Genomic DNA, 17,411 nt, shown 5'->3' with positions numbered 1-17,411 from the left:
TTTGGGAGGCTGAGGCGAGCAGATCACGAGGTCAGGAGATCAAGACCATCCTGGCTGACACAGTGAAACCCCATCTCTACTAAAAATACAAAAAATTAGCTGGGCATGGTGGTGGACGCTTGTAGTCCCAGCTACTCGGGAGGCTGAGGCAGGAGAATGGTGTGAACCTGGGAGGCGGAGCTTGCAGTGAGCACCACTGCACTCCAGCCTAGGTGACAGAGTGAGACTCCGTCTCAAAATAAATAAACAAATAAATAAATAAATAGAGAGAAGAAGGAAGGAATATGAAGGAAGGAAGGAAGGAAGGAAGGAAATGTGGAGATGCATCCAAGCAATCCAGGTAGCTCAGCAGATGAATACTACAGTGAGTGGGGCTGGGGGTGAAACCACAGGTGTCTTTTGTTTTGGATGTTACCTTCCACCCCTTGCTAGGAGTGCATTAGCTGACTGAATAGCCTGAATTGACTTGCACCATCTAGAAAGCCCAATTTGGGGTTTTTCACACCTAATAATTTCCTGGGCTCTGGAGTCAGAGTGTCTGGATTCAAATCCCTTACTTCCAATGACTTAACCTCCTTGAGCCTCCGACTTCTTATCTCTGTTGGGGCTGATAACAGCACCTACCTTGTGGAATTACGAAGTTAAGATGTGGAGATGAGCAGAGCATTTGGCGTCGTGCTGGGCACGTTGTTAATGCTCAAGCGTTGGTTGTTTCTTACTTCTTCACTCCGACTCCTAAATTGTTATTACAGGTAACTCTTCTTCTATTCTGGAGTTTGTATCCAATCGTCACCCCTCTTTAATCCCCACTTCCAGCAAGCACTTTCCTGCAAGCCTTCCTTCTGATGGGACTGGAAAGGCTGATTGGCCAAGCTTTCCATTCCTTCTGCTACCTCGTTCCCCTGGGGAAGCTCCCAGTGACTGAGGGGCCTCTGAGCTGGAGGAGACAATGGAACACAGGACGATGGGAGGGGGTTAAAATAACTCATGCTCTTGAAAATAAAAGGTAAAATCAGGCCTTGGGTAACGTGTAAGAAGGAGATGTTTAAAAATGACCCTTCCCTCTAGGGAAAGAGAAGAAAGACAAAAGCTCCAGGCTCCACTACTGCTGGTTTAGGACCGGGCTCTGCTTTTTTGAGGCTACAGCTCCACCTCGTGGCTTCATCCACACGGTTGTCTGTCTTGCTGTAGCCCACACTATCACTGTCTTCTCATAAACAAAAATTTGTCCATAATTTAAAAACTGAAGGCAATATCTAATTTATTTTCTAGGTCTGGAATAATAAATAAAACATGCTTCCTCTCCTCAGCCTGCATTTGGGTCATGAGGGCAGGGTGCGAGCACACAAACACACACACACCACTTCATAGTAGAGGGAACCGACCAGCAATGGCTGACTAACTTGGAAAAGGTAATTGGAGAAGGATGTGAATCTCTTCCCAAAACAATCTAAACCCAGCCTCATTGGACAGCTGCACTTTCAAAAGCTAAGGTGGGAGAATTGCTTGAGCCCAAGAGTTGGAGACCAGCCTGGGCAACATTGCAAGACTCCCATCTCCACAAAACAACTTAAAAAAATCTGCTGGGCATGGTGGTGCACACTTGTGGTCCTGGCTGCTCTGTAGGCTGGAGGATCACTTGAGCCCAGGAGGTTGAGGCTGCAGTGAGCTATGATCATGCCACTGTACTCCAGCCTGGGTGGCAGAGTGAGACCCTGTCGCTGAAAATAATAATGATAAAAATTGGCCGGCCGTGGTGGCTCAAGCCTGTAATTCCAGCACTTTGGGAGGCTGACGCAGGTGGATCACTTGAGGCCAGGAGTTGGAGACCAGTTTGGGCCAACATGGTGAAACCCTGTCTCTACTAAAAATACAAAAATCAGCCAGGCATGGTAGCACGCACCTGTAATCCCAGCTACTCAGGAGGCTGAAGCAGGAGAATTGCTGAAGCAAACCTGAGAGGTTGCAGTGAGCCAAGATCACACCACTGCACTCCAGCCTGGGTGACAGAGACCCTGTCTCAAAATAAATAAATAAATAAAAATAATCATAATGGTTTATTTTCTCTATAGTAAAACACTGGAAACATTATGTTCATTCTTGCCCTAATGAGATTTTCATCTTGGGAAAGCATTCTTTTCTGTAGGGGAAGACATTGTTTTGAAATTGCATTTCAGTTAGTTACTTATACATCTGGTACTCCCTTGTATTGTATGGAAGTGCCAGTTTCTCTCCTATAAAAATAAAATGAAACAAAACAAAACTCATGTTCTAGAATGATACCTGCACAGGTAAGATGCTCAACTCATGTCTTTCCTCCTCTTCCTGCAGATACACAGCAAAGTATCCCATTCAAACCTAACCTTGTTCTTGCCTCAGAGGTCCTCCCTGGAATGCTCACTTTGCACCCAAGCTGGTTTTTCAGAGTCATTCAGACCCACTGTAAGGAATCCCTTTTCACTGGGCCCTCTCGACTATAAAATCATCACCAGACATTTCATCTCCCTTGTAACAGCTACACTCATCAGTGTAGCTGATTTTTCTTCTCCTTATTTCTCGTCTGCCTCTCCCAGTTACCATGCATGCATCATTAACATTCCACGTTTGTTCTCTGCTTTCTTGGCAACAAATAGTGCCTGTACCTGGGAGGCACTCAGTACTTATTTGTTGAATGAATCAATTAATTCCATCTTTAAGAATTGGGTTCCGACTGAGCGCAGTGGCTCACTCCTGTAAGCCTAGCACTTTGGGAAGCTGGGGCGGGTGGATCACCTGAGGTCAGGAGTTCGAGACCAGACTGGGAAACAGAGTGAAACCCCATCTCTACTAAAAATACAAAAATTAGCTGGACCTGGTGGCGGGTGCCTGTAGTCCCAGCTACTTGGCACTACTTGGAGACTGAGCAGGAGAATCACTTGAACCCAGGAGACAGAGGTTGCAGTGAACGGAAATCATGCCACTGCACTCCAGCCTGGGTGACTGAGACCCTGTCTCAAAAAAAAAAAAAAGAAAAGAAAAAAAAAGAAGAAGAAGAACTGGGTTCCTCTGCCAGCACAGCAGTCCACCCCATCGTGTGCTGACCCAGGGGCCAGGGAATGAGAGGAATGACAAAGATGCTTGTGTCCCCCTTTAAGCCATTATTTTGCAGGAAGCAGTGAGATGGTTGAACATATAGGTTGGCATGTTTTTGAGGCACACACTGACTTTATTATTTAGCTCACTGAGCAGCTGTCCAATGAGGCTGGGTTTAGATTGTTTTGGGAAGAGATTCACATCCTTCTCCAATTACCTTTTCCAAGTTAGTCAGCCATTGCTGGTCGCTTCCCTCTACTATGAAGCGGTGTGTGTGTGTTTGTGTGTTCGCACCGTGCCCTCATAACCCAAATGCAGGCTGAGGAGAGGAAGCATGTTTTATTTATTATTTTTATTTGTTTATTTCTAAGATTTATTTTTATTTTTATTTATTTATTTTTTGAGATGGAGTCTCACTCTGTCACCCAGGCTGGAGTGCAGTGGTGCAAACTCGGCTCACTGCAACCTCCGCCTCTGGGTTCAAGTGATTCTCCTGCCTCAGCCTCTGGGATTACAGGCACCCGCCACCACGCCCAGCTAATTTTTGTATTTCTAGTGGAGACAGGGTTTCACCATGTTGCCCAGGCTGGTCTTGAACTCCCGACCTCAAGTGATCCACCCTCTTCAGCCTCTCAAAGTGCTGGGATTACAGGTGTGAGCCACCTCGCCCGGCCTGTGTGTGTGTGTGTATCTAAAGAAGGGGTCTTGCTTTGTTACCCAGGCCGGAGTGCAGTGGCCTGATCATAGCTTCCTGCAATCTCAATCTCCTGGGCTCAAGCGATCCTAGAGGAAGGGCGTTTCGGTATGGGCCCTTCTTAGGAAATCTTTGCTGCTTTGGAGACTAAAAGAGCCCAAAGGCAGGTAAGTGAGCCGCGGATACAAACCTCCCTGTTGTTGCATACCGGTCTCAGGAAACTAAGGAGGGCAGTGGGTTAGGAACAACCAGCAGATGGCGCCAGCCCCCAAGGCATGACGCGCTGGCCGCAGGAGCGCCTGGGAGTGGCCGCCAAGCTGGTCCCCAAACAAAACTGGAGCCAATGCGCTCTCTGGGGTCCTTCACATCCTGCCACTCAACGACCCGAAGGAAATCAGATACTTCCTAGTTCTGGGGCTTCACCTTTTAGTGAGCCTCGTTAGCTGGTTTTGTTTTCTTTTGGGGGACGTGAGTGTGGTTTGTGACCCCTTTTTCGTTGACGCTCTGAGTCCAGAGCTCCCCCGCCCTGAGCCGTGGCACGGCCTGGCCTCGCTCCCGCGCCCAGAGCGGCGCTCACGGGTCCGTCGCTGCTTGCACAGAGGTCTGTCCTGGACCTCTTAGGTTAGACTGTCCCCTCCCTCCCCGTAGCCGCTGCTGTTTGGGGACTTGGACGCCCCTCTGCAAAGGCAAGGGGGCCTTGCCTCCGGCCCCATGTGACATCTTCCTTGAAGAATCGCTGCCTCACCTAGATGTCCCTTGGGCGGTGCAGTTCCTTGGCCTTGTAGGAAGGCTGGTTGCCAAGAGCAGGGCTTTTGCTCAGGGCCCCCGTGGCTGACGATTGTGTCCTGCGTGGGATAATTTAAAGTGCGCACAGGTCACTCACTGATCAGACGTCCCAGGGAGATCAAGGGTGGGTGCAGCTTGATGGAACCTCTTCTTCAGGCCTGCAGAGGGAGGGAGGGCAGTCCTGCCCCGCTAGCCTGTTCCCAAGAACCCGGTCTTAAACCAGCTCATAAATCCCCCATCGCTCCCCCTGTGTGTCCTGGCTTCCCTCCTCAGCTAGGAGCAGTGGACACGTCCACCTGCAAGGTGAACTATGCCGTCCTGTGCCAACCAACAGGGATCAGGGGAAGGTGGACAGAGGGGGTGCACATCTCTTCCCCCCAACCCCCAACCCCAGGTCAGATCTCCATTCCCACAACAAAGGGTACCTAGCGGGGTGCAGGTGTGGTTTAAGGACATTCTCCTGGTCAGAGTCAGTGGCCTGCAGTGTGGTCTTCCCTAAATGTCCTCGCTGCAGGCATAAGGCCATGCTAGGTGGCCAGGCTAGGCTCCCAGGAGTGGTCCGGCCAGACCCTGCTGTCTGTGATGTGTGGGGAACGGGCCTGGAGGAACTAGATGGATGCAGGAACAAGCATTTCCCAAAGGCCTGATGACCTTTGCTGGATTCAGCTGCCTTTATAAGCCTGTGTTTCTAGCTTTCAGTGTTTCTGGGGTTAACTTTAAAACAAAATCAAACCAAAAAAGTTTTTATTATATACTGTGATAGTCCACAACTCTTAAACACAGGGCAATGACAGTTTAATGCACTACCACATCTGCTCAGGATCATAGAATTCTCTACATTTAAGAGTCGGGGGCCGGGCACGGTGGCTCATGCCTGTAATCTCAGCACTTTGGGAGGCCAAGGTGGGTGGATCACCTGAGTTCAGGAGTTGGAGACCAGCCTGGCCAACATGGTGAAACCCTATCTCTACTAAAAATACAAAAATTAGCTGGGCGTGGTGGCATGCATGCATGTGTAATCCCAGCTACTCGGGAGGCTCGCTTGAACCCAGGAGGAGGAGGTTGCAGTGAGCCAAGATTGCGTCATTGCACTCCAGCCTGGGCGACAAGAGTGAAACTCAGTCTCAAAAAAAAAAAAAAAAGAGCGGGGCAGTGGGGCAGAATTCCTAGGCCTCCTGGTAAAGCAGGGTGGCTTTGAGCCTGTAGGAAAGTTCACTTTTCTGACTCAGTCTGCTTTAAAGTGGCCTCTGAGGGACAGAGACCCTGATAGGATCTGGTTGTCTTGCAGAAAGGGTCAGTGAAGTCACTGACTTGTTTTGTGGATGAATGCTGTTGCTGGATGTCCTAGCAGATATATTCCTCATTCTCCACTCAGCTTTCTCCCTCTCCTCCTACCCATGTCAGCCCTACCCACTTCCATTCACAAATCCACCTTATGGATGGTTTGCAGGGTGCTTGAGGCTCATACCAAGGAGAATGAACACAGGTATCTCCCGCAAGACAGCAGTTGGTAGAGAGAACATCTGTATTCCTGACTCGCGGACAGTGTGTCCTTTTATACAGCACCATCAAGTTCACCTTTCTCCATCTTTCTCACAAAGAAATCCTAAAAGACATTGAACATGCTTAAGTTTTACAAATGGGAGGGAATGATACAGTAGGAAGAGATGGCATTTGTCACGCATCTCCTTACTTTCTATCGGTGGACATGGGGCAAATTTTCTATCCTCGTTGAGTCTCAATTCTCTCATCTGGAATATGGGGACAGTGGTGCCTCTGCTGTTGGGGTTGGTTGAGAAAACAGACAAAGTGCCCAGCATGGAAAGCACACATCAAATGACAACTCTCTTCTTTCTCCTAGACTAAAGCAGGAAGTAGCTGAAGTTCAAGTTCAAGTTCTGCCACTCACCAGCTGTGACCAGAGCACTTTGCCTCATCTCAGTGAACCCTGGGTTCCCACCCGTGCATGAGTCTAAGGTGCCATTTTCTATGATTCTTGGATTTATTTTATCCACATGTCCTGCTGACTTCCTCTTCAGAAAAGGACTGAGGTGAGTTTGCCCGGCCTGGTCTCCTGATGACCACTGTGGTCCCCCTGTTTGCTTGTCATCCCTCCTAAGCTTTGACACAGGTTAAGTGGCAGAGATCCTAAATGACAGTGCAGAGAGTGCAGGAAACGCCAGCAACGACCTCTTCCAGGTCCCAGCGCGTCCCCCATGCCCCCTCACTTCCGGGATTCTGACGGCCCTGGCCCTGACTGGGTGTGATGGGACACACCTGACATGAGCGGCGAGGGAGGGGATGCGCACTCTCTCCTGCCCTGCCCTGCCGTGTTCCTTCCGTCCTTGCCTGTTTGAATTTATTCTCTCCTTGAAGAGAGAAAATGAGGCAAAAATCATCTGGTAGTTGAGTGGCTTTCTGTCTTCCTCCTGGAGTTTGTTAATTTTTCAAATTTCCCCAAATCTTTATTTTATTTATTTGTTTGTTTATTTTGAGATGGATTCTAGCTCTTGTTGCACAGGCTGGAGTGTAGTGGCACGATCTCGGCTCACTCCAACCTCTACCTCCCGCGTTTAAGCGATTCTCCTGCCTCAGCCTCCCGAGTAGCTGGGATTACAGGGGCACGCCAGCACACCTGGCTAATTTTTGTATTTTTAGTCGAGATGGGGTTTCATCATGTTGGCCAGGCTGGTCTCGAACTCCTGACCTCAGGTGATCTGCCTGCCTCAGCCTCCCAAAGTGCTGGGATTACAGGCATGAGCCACTGTGCCTGGCCTATTTTGTTTATTTTTATTTTAATTAATTAATTTATTTGACACGGAGTCTCGCTCTGTTACCCAGGCTGAGGTGCAATGGTGCAATCTTGGCTCACTGCAACCTCTGCCTGCCAGGTTCAACTGGCGATTCTCCTGCCTCAACCTCCCAAGTAGCTGGGATTACAGGAGCCCGTGACCACGCCCAGCTTATTTTTTTGTATTTAGTAGAGACAGGGTTTCACCATGTTGGTCAGGCTGGTCTTGAACTCCTGATCCCAGGTGATCCACCTGCCTCAGCTTCCCAAAGTGCCGGGATTACAGGTGTGAGCCACCGCATCCGGCCTTACCTTCTTTTTTTAAGAGACAGGATCTTGCCCTGTTGCCCAACCTGGAGTGTAGGGCGCAACCATAGCTCACTGCAGCCTCTACTTCCTGGGCTCAAGCCCTCCCCACTCATCCTCCTGAGTAGCTGGGACCACAGGCATGCACCACCACCCCTGGCTCTTCTTTATTTTATTGTGAATGTAGCTGAAAAATGTTCCCCAGGAACTATCTCCTTTGTAATTTTTGGCAAGGTAAAGTTACGTGTATATTGAAGCCAAATTCTTTGGGGTAATTTACAGTACTGTTTAGGGTAACCCACAATAGGTTGGGCTCAGTTGAAACAAACTTGGGGGCTTCAGCTTGAGCAGATGGCTAAAACCTTCACACGGAGTTTCCTCTGAGCCCCTGCAGTCTTTAGGTCTTGGCTTCTCTCCTTCCCCCTGCCCCCCCACTTTTTTTTTTGAGGTGGAGTTTCACTCTTGTTGCCCAGGCTGGAGTGTAGTGGCACAGTCTTGGCTCACTGCACCCTCCACCTCCCCGGTTCAAGTGATTCTCTTCTGCCTTCGCCTCCTGAGTAGCTGGGAATACAGGCATGCGCCACCACGTCCGGCTAATTTTTTTGTATTTTTAGTAGAGATGAGGTTTCACCATGTTGGCCAGGCTGGTCTCAAACTCCTGGCCTCCTGAGGTGATCCAGCCACCTCAGCCTTCCAAAGTGCTGGGATGACAGGCATGAGCCACTGCGCCCGACCCTTCCTTCCCCTTTCAATTGTGTTTTGAATGAATCAACAAGTGTAGAATTATTAAAGTTGCTGGTAGGAATTGTTGCTACCTCTGTGCAACAATTCTAGTCTTGGTTCTTACAGTGAATCTGCTTTTGTAAAGAGCTAGAGAGTGATTGCTATCCCAGGGTGCAGCTATTCACAGCACAAAGCAGAAATAGTCAACATGAATAGTATGGGGATATTTCTGCAAGCTATCCTCAGTTTTCTTCCCTTCATTTAAAAGACATTTTTCTCCTCTTGTCTTAGGTAGCTTGAGAGACATATGAAAAGCAAAGTTTGCTTTTTAACATAAAATGCTAAGTAGAATAGCACAAATGACTCTAAAATCAATGAATATGTGTATTTCTTTCAAACTTCAATGTATAAAACATATATTTCTTTTAACAGGGACCTTGGCTCTGATGGTCTCCATGTTTAGAATTTGAGTTCTTAAGTGAATGAGATCCAGAAAAAGTACTTTTTCAGAAATAAGATATGGGTTATAATGACATCGTCAATTCACAATTGCTGTAATAGAATATCAAAGAGATTAATTTGCTCAAAGTTATGGCCCAGAGTGCTGGGATATAAATTCATGTTTTCTGGCCCCAGTGGTTTTTACCATCAGCCACCTCTCATGGGTGCTCGTACAGCTTACCTATGTGACATTTCTCAGGATACTCGAGCTGAGAGTTTTTGGAAGGACAAGAGAGCACAGAGAGTTTCAGGTATGTGAGGTTTGCTTCTTAAGCACATTCTGGCAAACCTCGGGCCACGTTTCACTCTGGGTCTTTGTCAGTGTGCAGACAATAGCAATGTCCCCTTGACCTGCTGCAATATTCGTCTGTGATGGCCTCTGCCTCTTCAGAGCTGCCGCAGGACCCCGTCTCATTCAGATGGAAAGCAAATGGCACTGGAAGAACGTTTCATCTCCTGTGTTTGTGGGATCAGCCCCAGGACAGGCAAAAATCTCATGCTTTCATACCAACCCCTCTGGGGCTTTCATCTCTGCTCCAAAAAAAATGGACGGTTTCAGAAATTCAAAAATCAATTGGAATGGAGCCAGCTCTGTCCAGCGGGTTATTAATGGCCCTGGAGCTGACTAATTATATTTGCACAGCCTTTCAGTAAACAGCTTCAACAACAACTAGGGGGGAAAAGAAAGCACACACCCCATCCAATCAAGACAAACTTCAAGTATTGATTTCACCACCTCCTCCCCTGCTGCCACTTTTGAAACAAATTGAGAGTATGACACCGGGGTCGCTGATCATTGCCAAACCCCCACGTAACCTGGTCCTGACTATGTTCTGCCGGAAGAGTACATTGCTTCATTCTGCTGAAATAACTTTTTCAAGATTTCCTAAGGCCAGGAATATCAATGGCTGGATCCCGGGGAAGGCAGCAGGGAAAGGAATATCTGGTTGGGCTCAGATACTCCAGGTACCTCTTCCTGACTGATCACCTCTCAGGTGCGGCGTAAACCTCCACAGCAGCCGTGGGTCCTCCCCGAGCCCTGCAAACAGACCCCATTCCTGCCCCAGAGTCTTTACGGAGAGGCTTCCAGGTATCGCCATTAAACTTCTTTCTGCTTTAGCTTCGGTTCTGTTTGTGGGAAAGACAGGGAGAACCATGAGAGCTATTTCAGAGGGATCTTGTCTTACCAATCTATACCCGGTGCTTGCTGCCCTGCCAACTTAAAAAAGAAGAAAGTTTTAGGGCCGGGCATGGTGGCTCACGCCTATAATCCCAGCACTTTGGGAGGCTGAGGCAGGCAGATCACGAGGTCAAAGGTGGAGACCATCCTGGCCAACACGGTGAAACCCTGTCTCTACTAAAGATACAAAAAATTAGCTGGGCGTGGTGGCGCACACCTATACTCCCAGCTACTAGGGAGGCTGAGGCAGGAGAATTGCTTGAACCCAGGAGGCGGAAGTTGCAGTGAGCCAAGATTGTGCAACTACATGCCAGCCTGGTGACAGTGTGAGACTCCATTTCAAAAAAAAGAAAAAAGGTTTTGCTCCTTACTCATAGTGACAGAAACAATGACAACCTGGTGACATGCAGACATCAATTTCCCCCTCTCTTCATCATTTTAAAATGTGATGTTCCCAGCTGGGCATGCTGGCTCACACCTATAATCCCAACACTTTGGGAGGCCAACACGGTAGGATTGCTTGAGCCCAAGAATTTGAGACCAGCCTGGGCAACATAGTGAGACTCTGTCTGTAATACATACATACCTACATGCATACATGCATACATGCATAAAATGTTTTGTTCCAACACAGATTAGCTCTCTAATTGTGCAATATCCTCTCCAACCCTTCACGCCACCTCCATGTGTTTCAATGATTAATAAAACTGATTATAAAGCAAGAAGAATCTTACTTGTTTTATCCTCTTTCAGATGTTTTTGTCTCCTATTTGACTGTGTTGTCACCCTAGTGGTTGAGCCTGAGGACACTGTCTAGGGTCCACTATCCAAATAATGACAATGGGGAAGGGACTAGAGTAGGGGTGCTATTGGGAACAGATGGATATGAGTTCATTTATTCATTCAACAAACCTTCGTTGGGGGCCTGCTGAATGTCAGGCATTGTGCTGCCTAACTCTTAGCTCTGCCACTCACCCAACAGCGGCCATGGGGTGGGTTTGGACCGGTTCCTTAAGCCCTAAGCCACAGCTGCCTCCTCTGAAACAAGGCAGACAATTGCCACCTTTGGGATTCTGTGAGGGCTTAATAAAAACTGTCGCAGGGCCGGCACTTGGCAGTGCTCAATACATTTTTGTTTCTTTTTACCTTTGGGCCCGACACGAGGGAAGCAGTTTGGGAGTCTAATGTAGATTCATGAACTCTCAATTTGTTAGTCAAATGGACTTTGTGGAGACCTAGGCACCCTCTTACACTTATCAGGGTATAAAAAGCAAGTCGTCTCACCCCGCTCCATATCTTTGAAAAGTTTACTTTAGCTGGGCAAACACTAGGTATCAAAGAAACAAATAAGAGAAACACAAAAGTTCAGTTATTCCAGGTGGGAGTTAATTAGACAACGAAAGTCATCAAACGGCATCTGGACTGTCAAGTTTTAGGGTAACTCAGTGGGAGTAGTCTTGTGTTAGGAACCAGGAGACCTGGGTCACCACTTACTTATAAAAGCAAAGAGAGTGACTTTGGACTTCACGTCCCTGGCTCTTGCAAACTTCTCTTTATCTGAACAAGGAGGGGTTCTAAGGTGCTGGAAGGTCTCAGAGCCATCCATCCCTTCCCCACTTTCCTCCTTCCGGAACATCCCCCTAAGTAACTCCTGTGAAACTGAGGCCAGTAAGAAGTGACGGGTCCACAGCAGAACTCACATCAGGGGCGAGGCGGAGAAGACACATGTGGATGCCGCAGTTGTCATTTCTATTCAGGCTGTAACATAGGAAGCTCCCAAAATGACACCACTGTTCTGTGAACCCAAACTAGGACAAGCAATTGCTGTTAGTGTTTTTCTTATGACTTTCACTTCTGTTCTATAGTAACAAAACAAAACAAAACAAAACAAAACAAAAAAACCCCCCAAAAAACCAAACCAAAAAAGAACCAAAAAACGATGAGGTGGACAGAGATGCCACAAAGAGCTTCCTGGAGCATAAGAATCATCACAGATACAGGCAGGCTCACATTGCCAGGCAAGTGTCAGCACCACAATAGACACAGTCTTTTTTTTTTTAATTGTGGTAAAATATACATAACATAAAGGTAATACATATGCTATGTATATTTTACACCATCTTAATGATTTTAAAGTGGCATTAAGGACACTGGCATTGTTGTGCAACTGTCACCACCATCCACCTCCAGAAATTTTTATGTCTTCCCAAACTGAAACTCTGCACCCGTTAAACAACAACCCTCGCCCCTCTGCCCCTGGTCACCACCGTCCCACTTCCTGTCTGTGAATCTGTTGCTAGATGCCTCACATGAGCAGATTCCCATAGTGTTTGTTGTGAGTGGAATCGCATAGAGTTTGTTATGAGTGGATTTGCATCATATTTGTCATGAGCAGAATCACATAGTGTCTGTCATAAGCATAATTGCATAGTGTTTGTCATGAGCAGATTCACACAGTGTTTGTTGTGAGCCAATTTGCATAGTATTTGTCATGAGCGGAATTGCACTGTATTTGTCATGAGCGGATTTACATAATGTTTGCCATGAGTGGAATCGTATAGTGTTTGCCATGAGCGGAATCACATAGTGTTTGCCATGAGTGGAATTGCATAGTATTTGTCATGAGTGGAATTGTGTAGTATTTGTCATGAGAAGATTTGCATGGTATTTGTCATGAGTGGAATCACATCATATTTGTCATGAGTGGATTTGCATAGTGTTTGCCGTGACTGGAATTGCATAGTGTTTGTCGTGAATGGATTTGCATAGTATTTGTCATGAGCGGAATCGCATAGTATTTGTCATGAGCAGATTTGTATAGTATTTGCCATGAGTGGAATCACATAGTATTTGCCATGAGCAGAATTGTATAGTATTTGTCACGCTGTGATGGTAGCTGTGTTCCTCTGCTGAGGGTGGGAAGGAGGGCTGAGTCCACCTGCAACTGAGGCTCCCACTGGACCAAACCATCCATGGGGAAGGAATTAATCTATGTGAAGGTTGCTGCCCTATGTTATCCCAGCAGCATCAACCCAAAAGTCAGCCTCAGGGAATGTGGGTTGTTGCCATGGAGATTCTGCCCAGGGGTCACCTCTGTGGTCCACGGAAGGAAAAGGTTCTGGCAGCAAACTCTTTCCTTAGTCCTGGGGCCTCTAAGGGGCCCCTTCACGTCTGAAAACCCATCTTGCCCTCTCTGAGCCTTGCAGGTGGCCCTCTCTCTGCCCATACCCTTCACCCCTGCTTGCCTGGCCAGTCCTCCCCACCCAGAAAGGCCTGATTTAGCTGTTGCTTCCCGCAGTAGCATCCTATGAGTTTGGTACCACCTCAGAGTTACCTCCATGGAATTCCTTATGATGAAAAATTGTCCCTTTACTGATCAGTTTTCCCCAGCAGAGCATACGCTCATTTTGGGCAGGGGCAACTGCTTCTTCACTGCTCACCTCTGAGCCTGGCAAGGGCGGACAGCTGTTTCAGGTCAGGCTGGAGGGTGGGCACTCAGGGTGAATCCGCAGGGAGGAGAAGAAAGTTATTCAGGGAAAAGCTAAGCAAAAGTGTGGCTTCAGATGAGTGTAACCTGACCTGATTTCCCTGAAGAGTTCTGGTACCTGAATGCACCACAGAGTTGTCACGCCGTGTGTTGGGGGCCAGGTTTTTGCACCTGTATTAGTCAGTCACTGGGTACACCCTTCCAGGCATAGCCAGGTGGTGCGATACCATTTGCAGAGGGCAGCTCTCTGGGAAGGCGGCAACTGTGTCTGCAGCCGGCACTCACACACTCTCTTGGGGGTGGTGGGAACCAGGAGCATCTACCACAGCACAGGTGAGTACTCGTCCAGTGAATGCTTGTCAATAGTAATGATGAAAACAAAATTAGCTGCTGATGTTCACTCTGTGCCAGCCCCTGTGCTCTTCTGCTTACACCGTTTCATTCAGTCTCTACCACCACCCTATGAGGTAGTTGCCAGTTGTATGAGGAAATTGATGTCCCACAGAGCTGAGTGACTTGCCCAAGATGCACAGCTAAGGGCTGGCAATGTCCAGGCTCAAACCTAAATCTCCTCGCCTTGATCCCAGATGATAGGCACGCATGTTAAAGTCCAGGAAGCACTGTAGGGCAAAGGACATTGAGACTTTTTCCCTTCGTCTCTCTCTGAAAACTTGCTCATGTTATTTCCTTTTGCCGGCTTGCTTCTGTGCAACGTGGGCCTGTGCTAACCTGCAAGGTTGTTAAACTGGTAAAATCATTTAAACAACACCTTGATCAAGTGACGCCTCCTCCCAAGTAGCCTTCACCTTTCCTTCTGCAAAGCTGTCCCCTTAAATACCAAAGGTATCAAATGGCTGCAGGTTGACTTCCTCTTGGGTCCCCACAGACAGAGTCCTTGACACAGGTAGACTTAGGGTCAGTGAGAGACCAACCCTTACATCCCTGGACTGCTCCTCTATTTCTGCACCTCGGCCCTTGGAAACGTCCTGGTCAACACTTCCTTGCTGCTTTATCTTTCAGAGGTCCCAGGCCACCACAGTATTTGTCCTAATTAGAGTCAGTTTGCTTTGCAAACCACACTCAAGCTCTCCTAGACACCGAGCAGCTGCTCCTCTGACGTCCCCACCAGAGCCCTTGTTTGCACTGTATGTTGTCAGCAAACAGACCGCCTTGAACAAGCCACTTGGGAACGCTCCTCACTCGGGACTGGAGCAGCAGGCACATGGAAAACTCTCCCGCTTTTCCTTAACAGACGGCTACCTTGCTTCATCATTTCAAAAAATGATAGCAAGGAATAAAGCACTCATGCAAACATGTACAAAGAGGTCATGGAGAGTGGAAAGAACAGTAATATGCCCACCAAGGAGCAGCCTCTTGGCCCTTGCTCTGCCAGAACATGTCTTTCTCGGTAGGAAGAAGTTCAGCAGAGGATTATGGAGATGGTCTCAGCAACAAGACTGCCTGGATTTCCATCCTGGTTCCTGCCCCAGGTGGCTTAACCTCTCTGTAGTTCGGTTTCTTCACCTGTAAAACAGGGATAAGAATTCTGTTGGAAGAATTAAATAAGCTAAGAGGTATAGAGTACTTGGTGCACAATAGACTCTCTCTAAGTAGTAGAATTGTATTTGTCTTTCTGCTGGCCAAAAGCACTGAGTGATGAGGTTGCTGGCATTGGTGGTGGTGTGTTATTTCCAGAGTAAGAGTCCTTCCAGGCAGAACATCAGCAGGGGGAAATGCTTGTCAGTATCTCTACTTCACAGATGTAGCAGAGACTTTGGCTGAAATAGGAAGACAGTTTCTGACAGAGAGAGGCTGAGGAGTGATAGCAGCTGGCTGCCCCTGGCCTCTGGCTCTGCGCTCACTTCTGTTGTATTTATCCCAGTTGAATTTACCCCACCCTTCCCCACCACATCCCAGGAACCATTTCCAGACCCAGCAAGACAGTATGTGTCTGTATATGCCACTGTTCCTACGTCTGTGCAGCTCCAAGGGTCTCCTCATACATTCTCTTGTTCCATCTTGCAGGTACCATGTGGATACTTGACTGCTAAACTGGTTGTCCTTGGGTCCTTCATGCCAGGGTCCTGGCGGCCCTGCCCTCTGAACATCAGGCAATGCTTCTACAACACATAGCTTTAATCAGCAGCAAAATAAAATGGGGCTCACTGAATAAGGCTTACAAAGATGATGAGCTCCTGCCTGGGTTTGCATTGCCTGCTGTGCAGACCAGCCGCATCTGTGGATTCCTCCTTAGTCGGATCAAGCTGCCATCTTTCCCTGGCTCCGAAGATGTCCTATGCGCTGCCACACCTACTCTGGGAATGCCCAGCAAAGTCCTGACTTGGCAACGGGGACCAGAAAAGGAGACTTTGCCACATCTCCGGTGACTCTTCTGGAAAGGAGTGGAAGATCTGCCGGTAAGCGATAGACATGTCACACCCCGGTTCCCAAACCCAGCCCCAGACATTCTGGTGCCAAGAAGTGTCACTTCCTGGCAAAGGTGAAGGGAGGGTCAGTTTCTCCCTGCTCTTCCTGGTTCCATCAGCTCTTGTCCCACAAAGCAAACACGTGTCCAGCCTCTGCAGCGACAACCAGGTGTTCTCCTGGACTCACCCTGGCCCAGACCCGCTCGGTGGAGCTGGCATCTGCCGTGAGCCTCCCATTTTATTTGATGGTTTCAATTTAGTAGGTATTGGTAGATGCAGCCAGTCCTTTGAGGAATTTTTATACTCATAAAGTGCAGAGAAAATGGTATAGCCCCACCTACTTCTCAGTTTTCTGAGGCTCAGGAATCAGCACGTTCTTTTGCTGATTTCGCTCTAGGCTTTCCTCACTCCCACAATGAGCAGTAGGGGTCACTGTGTAGCCACAGAGCGACTCCAGGAGGCTCCAGAAATCTAACTCCACCTACCTCCAGCCTGGACCAGAACACCTGGATGAAATGGCTGTGTCACCACACCTTCACAAAGTCAGGGGACGCATTTCGCAGGATCTTTTCTGATTGAAATGATCGATGGCTATTTCTATGTTGCTGAAGTGAAAATGAATATAGTAATTTGGGTCAGAATCACGTTGTTGATATAATACATGTATATTGATATAAATGACTATCTTGATATAAATGATATTGCCACCAACTCGTTATGCTCCTGAATTTCTTCAATGAGTTTGAAAACTGGTCTTTTCCCCCCAAATAAGCTTAGAATACAGTTTTGTTTTGTTTTGTTTTTCGATGGAGTCTTACTCTATTGCACAAGCTGGAGTGCAGTGGTGTGATCTTGGCTCGCTGCAACCTTTGCCTCCTGGATTCAAGTGATTCTCCTGCCTCAGCCTCCCAAATAGCTGGTATTATAGGCATATACCACCACACCCAGCTAATTTTTATTTTTAGGAGAGATGGAGTTTCACCATGTTGGTCAGGCTGGATACGAACAGAATATACAGTTTTAATTGCATGTGTGTATGTGTTTAGATACTGATAGCAAACCATTTTGTTAAAAACCAAGTATTGCATTATTCTATTTTTTTAAGACCTAGATTTGCTGAAGACAAACATTAGAAAACAATATTCAGCAGTCTTGTTTCTAGTTTCAACATTGACCTAACATGAAACAGAAGAAAATTTGGGATCAATAATAACACTTTGGTGCCAACCACAAAACAAAAAAGTTGCAAATACAAAAACAACAACAACAACAAAAAAAAAAACAAAACCCGCACCCTCAAAAGATAACTACGTAGTATGTACAAAAAAAGTGAGTAGAAATAAAATAAAATCAGATACTATGTGGGAAAGGGCTTTGCTGTCCATACATTGCCATCGTTGGCCCAGGCGAGGATAGTGGCAACTGAAACAGTTTCTAAGACGCAC

General features: G+C 47.5%; 1 long non-coding RNA gene across 1 annotated transcript in view; it reads left to right on the top strand.

Annotated features, from left to right (window-relative positions):
* The window catches only part of LOC117098108, a 105,050-nt gene extending 89,099 nt beyond the window's left edge, over positions 1 to 15,951 (top strand). Inside the window, exons 2-3 of the long non-coding RNA XR_004443182.1 lie at positions 6,414 to 6,603; positions 15,566 to 15,951. This is a non-coding gene — a long non-coding RNA (uncharacterized LOC117098108). The remainder of the gene's footprint in view (positions 1 to 6,413; positions 6,604 to 15,565) is intronic.
* Positions 15,952 to 17,411: the final 1,460 nt, after the last annotated feature.

This window comes from Trachypithecus francoisi, unplaced genomic scaffold (genome assembly GCF_009764315.1).
Source record: "Trachypithecus francoisi isolate TF-2019V2 unplaced genomic scaffold, Tfra_2.0 Contig01461, whole genome shotgun sequence".
NCBI classification, from domain to species: Eukaryota; Metazoa; Chordata; class Mammalia; order Primates; family Cercopithecidae; genus Trachypithecus; species Trachypithecus francoisi.
Note: the sequence above shows the minus strand (reverse complement) of the source record. Positions and strands in the feature narration are given on the sequence as shown.